The following is a 12,308-nucleotide window of genomic DNA, read 5'->3' on the forward strand; positions in this document are numbered from 1 at the left end:
ATAAGCAGTGATAATTATATCTTAGTTGGATCTTATTGTATTTAACGTGACTAAAATAGTTTTAAGATAAGCAAATTCTAAAAATTCAACTCTTACAATTGTTATATTCAGATACAAAAACTTTTATATTACGGTTTAAAAACTGCATTGAAAGTCTTACGTAAATGTTTTGTTATTGCTTACTAATGTATTAGCCTTTTATAGTAGGGTAGTTTTAAGTTTCATCTTAATAACTTATACAAATTGTTATGCAATTTGTATAGGCCTAACAAGATAATGGAATTAAAACAAACATTAGGAGAAGCTAAAAACTTTTATTATATTAAGTGGAAAAGCATGGTTTTTAATAGAAACTAGCTATTAAAATTGTTATGTTATATAACTAAACCGCAAAAGTTGTTATGTCAATTGACCGTCTAGATTTCACATCATTAATAAATTCCTACTTAGTTATAGAGCAAAAATAAATTGTTTAACACTAAGTTAAACAGACAAGTTTATTTGTATAACAAGTTCGAGGGTAATTAAATTTCGCCTATGTTTTAATTGCGAGTTTAATTAGTACTTTAACTGACAAACACTTCTTTAAAATTACTTTATTATGAGCAGTTGAAATAACGTAAGTAAAAACAAAATAAGTATTAAAAATAAAACATTTTGAAATAGAATAATTATAGTTGAATTAAGTATAATTATGAGCAGAATTTTATAAAAACTCCATTAAGTTCTTTGTTTGTTTTAATCAAATATTTTTCCAGACGATTATTACACAAAACATATTTATTTTTTATTCATTACAGTAAAGCCAGCTTGCAGTCTATTGACTTTATTCTCGGTGATTTTTGCACCTCTAAATTTCTATAAATATGATGAGTTTTTTCTTTATTAAAAATTTAAACCGATACAATAGGTTTCACAATACAAACTGGTTTTATTATTTTGTTATAAGTTTTTAAGTAATATAGTTTAATCTAGTAATTTATACTTACATTTGAAATATAATGATCGCTAAATAATCTAAAGTTTTTGGGTGTTTTAGAAAACATGTAAAATAATAACTTTCAAAAGATGTCAAGAAAACTATTTTAGAAATATCTACTATTAATCGTGAGAATAATCGTGTTTTAACAAGTTTAAATTTTGAAAACTTTTAAATTTTTATGAAAAATGTAAATTTATTTTTCCCTACATAAATTTTATTTCAAAAGAAAAAGTTAAAATGCGTAATAATAAGTTTTCGACACTAAACTTTCATAGTTAAGTTTATTATAACTAAATATAACTTAATTACAGTTTATCTTTATATACAATTTACAAGTTGATTTAAGAATTAGAATTAAACTAAAGTTCGAGTTAATGACAAGTTCTTAATATTTAAAAAACCTTATACCTCTACTTTTGGCTTTGTATTAAACAGTATACACTTTCGTTTAAAGATTTAGAATTTAATGATATTAGTTTTAAATAAAACCACCATTATAATTACAATTACTAAATTTTATTAACTGTATTATTTAGAAATAATAATTAAGTTTCATAATCGCTGATATTAATATTTTTAAAAAGTTGTATTTCATATAAATTCTCCCTGAATTTGGAGGCAAATTGGTAATCTGGTTTCTACCCTTAAAAAATTTACTAAAAATATAGAATCATTTCATAAGAAAGTACAGAATAGACTTTAACCGCTGCGATACTCATTATATTTCTTACATTGACGACTATCAAAACTTAATATTCAATCTTTAGAATACGAAAGACTTATACTTTTCCTAATGCTTTTTAAAACTAATTAACTACACTTAATTAATAATCCAATTTTAAACCTTATTGTCATAACAATAAATAAACCAATTAATATCAACAATTATTTTTTAACAAAAGCTATCTGAACATTAGGTTTTATTTTAAAAAAAATAAATTATACTTCAAAAAAAACAATTTTGTTGAGATTTTTTTTTAACAAATCCTTATCTTTAAAAATTAATAAATTAATATATTAATACAGATCGGCTAAATAAATTTCGGGTTAGATATGACGGGTTAGAAACGATCGGGTTAGAAATGATCGGGTTAGATATGATCGGGTTAGAAATGATCGGGTTAGAAATGATCGGGTTAGAAATGATCGGGTTTATTTGGGTTAGAAGTGATTGGGTTAGATATGATCTTGTTAGAAATGATCGGGTTAGAAGTTATCGGGTTAGAAATGATCGGGTTAGAAGTGATCGGGTTAGAATTGATCGGGTTAGAATTGATCGGGTTAGAAGTGATTGGGTTAGAAGTGATTGGGTTAGAAATGATCGGGTTAGAAATGATCGGGTTAGACGTGATCGGGTTAGAAATGATCGGGTTAGAAGTGATCGGGTTAGAAGTGGTGGGTTAGAAGTGATCGGGTTAGAAGTGATCGGGTTAGAAATGATCGGGTTAGAAGTGATCGGGTTAGAAGTGATCGGGTTAGAAGTGATCGGGTTAGAAGTGATCGGGTTAGAAGTGATCGGGTTAGAAATGATCGGGTTAGAAATGATCAGGTTAGAAATGATAGCGAGTTAGAAATGATAGTAAACCAACATTTTTATATAATTTTATGTTGAAAAGGTAAAATTTTCAAAAGAAAGTTCCTTCTTGTGTGAATTTTCTTTTAACTTTGATGCTACTTTAAGCTTTTTTAAAGAAGTAGGTGACTCTAAAAAAAAGTAACTGTTTAAAGCAATTTAGTTTTTGATTGCATTAAAATTTTCTTTACTTTTTAAGTCAACTTAAATATCGACAAAAAGGTTATTATTTAGTGTTTTTTTATACTTATTTTTATTAAACTACATTTAAATAAGTTTATGTTTAAAAATTGATTTCAAAATGTTTTGTTTTAATTGATTTTCATATTTATGTAGAACAAACAAAATTACTCAAGCTTGCAATATAAAATGCATTTTAAAGCTTAGTTATTTAAAACTTATTTGAAAGTTGTATTGTAGTAAGTTATTTGAAACATGTAGTTTAATTTTTTTAATCTCAGAAGAAAAAAAACTTCTAAAACGGAATTCATATATACTATATGATCAAAAATGTTGTGTAGTAAATTTTAAATTAATTAGATTAAAGGAACATAGCTTATTGTTAATTATTGTATATAAGTAAGCTCATGTAATGTTTTAAAACATTTAATATTAAATTTGTTTTTTTTATAAATCTCTGTTTTTTGTTACATCATTGGTAATATATGAATGCTTTAAACTAATTATTTTTTTTACCTTGTACATTGGAGGTTAAGTGTGTAATCTTTCAATTAATGTTGTAGTTTTTGATATTCAATTTTATATGAGTGTAAAAAGTATTTTAAGCCATATCTTCCCATCGATTTTATTTATTTTTAAAATTATGGATAAAAGTTAGTTTTTTTATTACACACTGAAAGTTTTTAATTCAATTTTTAAAACTATAATTTTAAGCTCTACATTTTGATTAAAATTTAACTATTATGAATACCAGTGTAGATACTATTCTTAATCAAATTTTTTTCATTTTCACTTAGCTAATGACATAAAACTATTAGAACAAGAATGTAAATAGCATATATATTTTTTAAATAATTTTAATAAATACCAATGTAAGTAATTTTTAAAATAGCTTTAATCCATATGTTTTCTCATTTTTATGATGAACATAAAGGATTATAAGACCAGCTTCAAATTAAAAATAAAGCTTATATGTATCTTTCATTAATAAATAGATTTTACTGTTTTTAGGGTGTATTCACACTTTTAGTTTTGCTAAGTTACAAATAATAAACAGTTTCTTAACTTTTTCAGTTTGTATATTGACATTTACTTTTTCTTTGATTTTTATTTGTAAAAAAGCTTTAGTTTTTATTATTCTTTTTAAAGCGTTTTTTGTAGATTAACTTATACCATTTGATTTTTTTTTTCAAATCTAAAAAATAATCAATAAAAAATAACCGTTAATCAGAAATTCTATTTTCTATGATTCAGTTTTAATAAGTACCAATAAAAGTATCTATTTTCTTTTTCAATAGCTTTAATCCTTATATTTTTCATTGTTATGATGAACAAAAAATATTATAAGACCAGCTTAAATTTAAATAAAAATTCTTCTATGTATACTGTTGTTGTTAAATATATTTTACTGTCTATAGGGTTAATTTACAATTATTTTAAAAGTTAACCATTTAAAACTTTTACATGACTTTCACATGTTATAAAAATGTTAATTATGAAAAAGCCTTATTTTTTTCACTGAGAGCTTATAAATGTGAAAGGTAATGTAAAATAGTTTAGGTATCGATAAAAATGTAAACATTGAATGCAATATTTATTACAAATAAGGTAAGTTTTTAATAAAGAAAAAAAAGTATTTCGGGAATTTTTTGTTTTTAAAAGCATAAGTATTGATTACTTATATAAATTTAGTTTCAAAATATCGCTAAAACTGCAAACTAGCGAATGGTTTTTGTTGATTAGACCATTTAATGTTAATGTAGTTTTTGCATTGTATCATAATATTTTTTAATATATTTCGTTTAAGTATATTAAATAGAAGTTAATGAATTAAAAATAACTACATTTAAAAAAAGTTTTCAAGTTTAATTTACTTAGCAAAAAATAGAAAAAATAGTATTAACACAATTTCTTAAAATGCAAACTTAAGCAGCAGTGCAAACTCATAACTTGCACATTTAACCGAATGTGCGAACTCACAAAATTCTCCATTTAGAAATAATTATTAGTTTTATAAACAAAAAATTATAATTTTTGAAAGTAGCTTTTCAATCACCTAAAAAACAGTAAAGGAAGTTGCTCTGCTCTGATGCAAAGGCTTTAGTTTAAGTATTTAGTCATGAAAAAGTTTACTTTCATAAACTTTAAATTTGTGAGAAAAGCACTATACTATAACTTTTTAATAGTAAGCTAAGCATTCATTGATATTCAAAGTAAGTCAAACTTAGCTCTTGTGAGATACCAAACGGTTAAAATATTTTGTATGTCAAGTTTTCATTGAAAATTATATAAGGGCAAAAATAGCTATAAAATTCTGGCAACTGTGAACTTGGGATTAATTTACTACTAAAAATTTGCCAAAAAATAAGTTCAAAAATTTGGAAGAAATTTTTAAAACCTGTAGAAAATTTACCAAAAACCAGTGGCCAACCTGTAGAGCAGAGCTTATAATTTAAAACTCATGGAAAATTTTAAATTACTATAAAAAATACTTAGTATTTTAATATACTGCAAATAAATCACTTTAATACAATGCAAATTTAATATATAATTCATATTGAATATATAATTTATAGTAACAAATTTTCACAGTATTCGTTCTTTATTAAACTAACATATGTTTCTGTGTGTTAACTCATTAACACACTTCAACAAAGCTATGTAATAAATTCTGTAAGAAAATAAGAGAAGTTAAAGTAGGTGTACATGTGTATTTACTAAAAATAATCATAATTACTATGGATTAATAATATACAGAATATACGATATTAAATATGACTGTTATAAAACTATATAGTGTATGTAATGATTAAATCTAATTTATAAAAAAGTAAAGTAAAATACAAGTTAAAAAAAAAAATTCACTTTTCTTTTATTATAAATAAGATTTGATCATAATAGTTTTATAACAGTCGGATTAAAACAATATATTCTGTCTATTATTAAGTATTAATCTTAACTCTGAAAGTAATTATGTTTATCTTTAGTAAACACAGATATATACTTATATTAGCTTCTATTTTTTTCAAAATTTAGCTTTTATTAATTTGTTAACACACAGAAAAATATGTAGTTTAAAAAAAAGAGTACTGTGAAAATCTGTTATTATATATTTCAGAGAACTTGGTTCGCAAATGATTAACCCTAAATTTTGAATGTTTATTTAATTTATATACACTATCCTTCTTTTATTAAACTGAATTATGTTTCTGTGTGTTAAACGAGTCAACACACTTCAACTAAGCTATGAAAATGAAAGAAAAAATCATTTTCATAACTCAGTTGAAGTGTGTTGACTCGTTTAACACACAAAAACATATGTCAGTGTAATAAAAGAAGGATGCTGTATAATTTGTAATTGTTATATATTCCAGTGAGCTTGTTTCACCAGGATCTTTTATTAACAAACCCTTAAATTTATATTTTGAATAGTTAACTTAGTTTCTGAAATTGCTAACCAAGCTTAGAAAGTTTAAGATTATAACTGTACTTTTTAACAAAAGGTTCAATACATGTTTTATGTGTATTTGATATCATATAACCTTGCTTGTCTTATACAGCTCAAATTATAAGTCTCTGACAAAAAAATCATTACTTTGATTTTAACTTAATTTTTTGGACTTATTTTCCTTATAAAATTTTTTCAAATTAGAAAGTTTGATAGTCTAGAGATATTGAAATTTATATTTTTCTTAATTTATTGTTCTAAATACTAAAATTTTAGTTATTTATTATAAATGTTAAAAATTTAACATGGTTTAGATTCTATTTTTGGTAAGATTTTGTTTACTTATCAAATTATAATTAATTTTTCAGTCATGTAAAGTCATTAAAAGGTTTGATAGCTTGAAAACAACAAAAATTTAAAATATTTTAGTCTTGTTTCATTTGTATTACCTTTAAAGATTATATCTAGAATAAATATATGTATTAACGTTTTTTTTTTGCAATAAATAATCTTAATTTATATATCTTAATTTACAGTCTGGAAAAAATTGTAAAAATTTATATTTATATGTATTTTAGTATATATTTTATATAAGTATATAGTTTTCAACTGTTGCAATCTATATTATAGCTGATTTTTTTTTCAAAAATTATTAAAAGTTGACTTACTTAGTTCCAATTTTTTTATTAGTTTTTATAAAGAACTATTTTACTCATGAAAATTTATCATAAATTAATCGCCGCATTTAGCCAAGCTTCTTGTATCTTTTAAAATATTGGTTCTTGTAAATACTTTTTAAGTTTAAATTTAAGTTGTTTTTGTTCATTTTGTGATTAAGTGTGGTGTACGACTTGATAACCCATAGCAGACTTGAAAAAACGGATTGTTTTTAGTGTTTAAAGTCCCCGTTAGTAGGACTTAATTTAAATTTTAATTATCTCCTACTGCCGTGGATTTTTTAACACTAGACATAGTGCTTTTTACCAAGTCTGACCGAAAAGTGTTATTTTACACCCATGTCCTTAGACAAAAATGTTTTTTGAGCATCTTCGTTGTTTTGTTTTTATCAATAAACTTGTTATAATTTTGTATTAAACGAAAAAAAAAATGCTCAAAAGATTTGGTTTAAAGACGCAGTGTACAAAAATACCTTTCAATTATCGAGTATACACCCCTTGGATACAACTTAACGTCTTGTTCAGTATAATAATATATCATATAATAATGGCAATATAATATACTGTTTTGTTATATGAAAACTATTATTATTTATATCTATATAAAAACAATAGTATAACTTCATATATTGCTAGTTTTTATGACTATTTTTATTATTCTTTATACGTAACGTAACTATATAAACTGATAAAAAATCATTTCTAAAAACAAATACTTGTTCAAACTGAAGCACAAAGTTTTAATATAATTCAATCAAAATGTGATAAACCAAGTCAACTTTAAGTGTTCACAAACTAATGCTTGGTTGATATAATACTTTATTAACATGATTTAATCAAGTTTTAAGCTTTAACACTTTGTCAATCGAAGAATTTTAATATGTATTGTTTATTAATACTTTTTATTTACTATTTCATCCAAAAAAAATCAGGTGAGCGAATAACTAGTTCTATAAAACAAAGTTTTAATAAAATCCACTATTCTTTGTTTAATTTAACTTATTGATCTTCGTTTTCTTTAATAATTTATTATTCTTTGTATAACTTATCCATGTTCAAGTACTTCTTAGTTAAACAAAAATACAAAAACAGGTAATATAATAGTCATATAAAAATAAATTAATCTTTAATTTTTTTTTAATAATCTTTCAATATATAAAAACCTTTAAACTGTAGTTAAAAATTAGTTTTAATTTTTCATGCAAGGGTGATTTTATGCTCTGTTTTTTACATTATAAACTTGATGATTGTTTACAAAATACGACTTTTTTTGGTTAAAAGTAAAACTTTTGTAAATAATAAATAACAGTAAGAACTATTTGTGTTAAAATTAAGTCTGTTTTAGAATTATTATTAAATCTTAGCATTTTTCACATTTAATTTTAATTCAGATATCTTTAACTTTATCAGTTAATTTAAAGTCTATCAATTTTAGATCCAAAAAAAAAAAAAAAAAAGTTACTTAGGTTGATTTTCTTTAAGTTAAAGATGAGTTTTACCAAAAATATCGAGCAGTCTATAACTATTGTTACTGTTATTATTGTTTATTAAGTATCGTTGGACTCAGGCATCAAAACCTGAGCCACTTAAAGAGATGACATAAGATCAGTAAAAACGAAAAACAAGTACTAAAGAGACAGATATTTTTAAATTTAGTAGTATATAGAAAATAAAATTAAATGAATAAAATACAAAAGTTAAAAAAAAACTTAGTACATAAAAAGAACACACACTTTAAGTAAGAATCTTTTTTGAAACTTATAAATTGTTATAATTGACAAAATCTTTAGAAATTTTAGGAGGATACGTAAAAAAAAGTTATTATTGATAGTTTGTAATAGTTACGGACAAGACATTAAAAGGTATCTAAGTGGTGTGCGACTCGATAACCGAAAGGTTTTTCGTGAACCCCAGGTCCTAGGACCAAATTTTTTGAGCGTTTTTTTTTCGTTCAATAAACAGTAGTGGTTAATAGTAAATATTTTAGAAAAAGTAAGTTCTTTTGAATATTGGAGCAGTTTTTCAAAGATTAATGTAAGGTATTTAAAAAAAAAGAAATATATTAAGTTTTGATCGAAAATTTTCTATCCTTTTGCACGAAATTACATCACGTGGTTACTTATTCTTTAAAACAATTGTACTTTGGAAAAAAAAGCTTTTTCATTGGCTAGTTCTAAAACCTTGTTTGTATTTTATTTCCCTGTTTTTTCTCTTACTACATAGCTTTTTTAACAAAAACTAATAAAACTAATCAAAGAATAACTTATGTGTACCACTTACAATTTTAAAAGAGTTATTAAGTCAAATTTCCATCTTATATAATTTTTTAAAGTTAATCTTTGTTGATAGATGAGTTATTAAAACTACAGCAATTATATATTAAACAAGTAAAATTCTTTGTATACTTATATTTTTTGATGTATTTTTAAGGATAAGTGGAATGTTGTAGTTTACTACCATAATGTTGTAAGACGAATATACAGCACAAGTATTTGGTTATAAAAGCAATTGAATTAGATTTGAAAATTTTCAACGTTTATTAGATTAATATTCATGCAATTTCATATATATAACTAATTTAATTGTTCCTTTAAAAATTTCAGATATATAGGTTCTAAAGTTATTCAATACTGTAACTAAGGATAATTTAATTTTATCAATTAGGAGATCAATAGGGTTAGGTTTGTATTGTTTATGTTAAGCATTTAGAATTTATTAAGACTTGGTTTTGTTATGTTTAATCGTTAGTAAATTTATCCAGAGTTAATTGTAAGTCATCATTTGGTTTACTAAATATTTTTGCGTCATCTGCAAACGAATTAATTTAACTTTGAATACCAATCTCTGTTACGACGTCAATAATATAACTTATGAGTAGAAGTGGTCCGATTACTCCTTTCTGTGGTTTTCCACTCAAAAAATAAAAAATGTTGTAAAGTTTCCTTAACAAATACTTTTTGTGTTCTGTTCGTTAGGAACTCTTTAAACCGACTAGTTAAGCTTTTATGCATTTTTTATTGGGTTTATGTAGTTTTTTTAGTTATAACACAAACAAGGTTTTGCTCAATTAGCATATTATTATAAATTAATAAAAACACTGAAAAAAATATTAAATAGTTTATAAAATAGTATTAATAGATATTTATTGATGGTAAATTTTTTAAATAAAACAAAAAAATTTGTAAGTCTAAAAATTAACAAAAGATTTTAAAGAGCTAATATTTTTCTTATTTAAAGGTAGTGTTAGGAAAACTTAACTACTTTACAATAATTTGGTAAAACAAATTTTAGACTTGGAACAGAAACTAAAAACTAAAAAAACTATTATGTTTTAAATTTGTAAGCTTAAGATCGAAAGTTTTTTAGCTTAATATGGTAAATAATGAAACTTATGTAATTTATTATAGAAATTATTAAAATTTAAAATGTTTTTAATTAATCTAATTTTAAAAGTTTAATATGTAACAATAAGCATCGAAACTATGATACTAACTTATTAAATACGCAGTTGTTCTACGAATTCAACCATATAGGTTAGGGGTCGGCAGGCATTTAGTGTTTGCGGGCCAAATTTAAAGTTTTCAAAATCTTCGCGGGCCACAATTTTAGTTTCAGTGATATTTAAATAATCTTTTGGCTTTAGTTTCGGTCACACCAGAGACAGTTTTAATTTTATTCACGTAATTACTTTAAATGACGTCTAGCTACACATATAATGCCTATTTAATATATAAATATCTACTGTAATAGAATTTACATTGTTTAATATACTTAAGTCTTTATAAAATATGTACTTTCTTAAATACTTAATAATTTAAACTTAACAAAATACTTTGATTATTTTACTTACAACCTAACTCTCTATAAAAAACCGAGCGTGAAAAATATTTTTGGGTCATATTTAAACATTTTTTATATTATGAACCAGTGGCGTAGCGTGGTATATTGGTCAGGGGGTGCGCAAATTTTTTTCTCAAAAAAATCTCCTAAATTAAAACTTTTGGGCTGCAAATTTTTTGTAGTCACTTATCTCGTAAATTTAAAAAATAATTAAAAAACTATCTCCTACTTCATTTTTCAAGCAATCTTCTTCAAATTTTAGAAAATATTCCTTTTTTTTATTCAAAATATTCTAAATTTTAGAAATAATTCCTTAAATAACAGAAATACGTTACTTATGAACTTAGATAATCATAATAAATAAAAATTTTATAAAAAATTAAAAAAAAAATATTTTTTTTTCAAAAAAAAAAATTTTACTACAAATTTTTAAATTCACAAATAATGTTTTTTTTTTATTGTATAAATATTAAGCTGTTAAAGTTTGAAGAAGATTACTTGAAAAATGTAAGAGGAGATATATTTTAAACAAACTAGCCTTTTTCGCTGTTTTAGTCTTCCCTTCCCATAGGGAACCTATTATGCGGCCCGACTTTGACTGGTCATATGTCAAAAAATAAATTTGAATTTTTTAAAACAACAAAAAGCATTTTAAAGCTTAAAAAAATCTTTAAAATAAGATCAACTTCTAAAAAACATGGCTTAAAGATAATTTTCCTATCTGACATATTTTTAGACTTGCAACATTCCATACAATATTACTTTGCATATTTTAAAAAATAATAATCTAAAAATTAATGAAAACAAATATTTACTTTTTCTTTAGTATTATAAAAAATATTTTACAAAAAAAACAAAAACAAGTAAATTTGAAGATATCAGGATTGCCTTGCCACTCTTTGAGTCAAAATAAGTGTCCTGAGTTATTTTTAAAATTCCGTATGTCATCATAAGCATTTTAAATTCTTTTAAAGATTTTTTTTATTGTTTTTAAACTAATAGAAATTAGGTTTTATAAAAAAACATTTAAAACCACTATATCTACCCTGAGTCCTGAGTCCTGTGTCCTGAGATCTGTTAATATGCGAGAACTGATACAACAGATATTGCTAATTTTAGAACTTTTATTACTTGTGGTTTTACTAATTTTTACATTTTAGAAGAGCTTTTAGTTTTAGTTCCAATACAAAGCACAACAACAGGTGAAGATATTTTAAAAGCAAAGGTGCAATGTGCCAATATAAAGATTTTAAAAGTACAACGTTTTGATTCTACTTTTAGTATATAATCAAGTTAAATAATATAGATAAATTTAAAAGATACTGTTAAGATACTTTAAATATGTTAAAAAAAAAAAAAATTTATATAATAGATTTTTTGTGTCAAATCAAAATTTTATTACTCTACATTTAAAAATTGTTGAAAATTCCAGGTTTTTTCAATAATTCTCAAATTCAAGGCTTTTTCAGACTTTTCAAGTATAGATTGTCAAATTCCAAGCTTTTCAGGTATTTTTTGGCAACACTAATTGTTCACACTTATATGTATACAATTAGTATAAATATTAATTCAAATTATATCAGCTAAAAGACTTAAAATTTAAAATAT

Source organism: Thalia democratica, chromosome 3, assembly GCF_965202585.1.
Source record: "Thalia democratica chromosome 3, ktThaDemo2.hap1.1, whole genome shotgun sequence".
NCBI lineage: Eukaryota > Metazoa > Chordata > Thaliacea > Salpida > Salpidae > Thalia > Thalia democratica.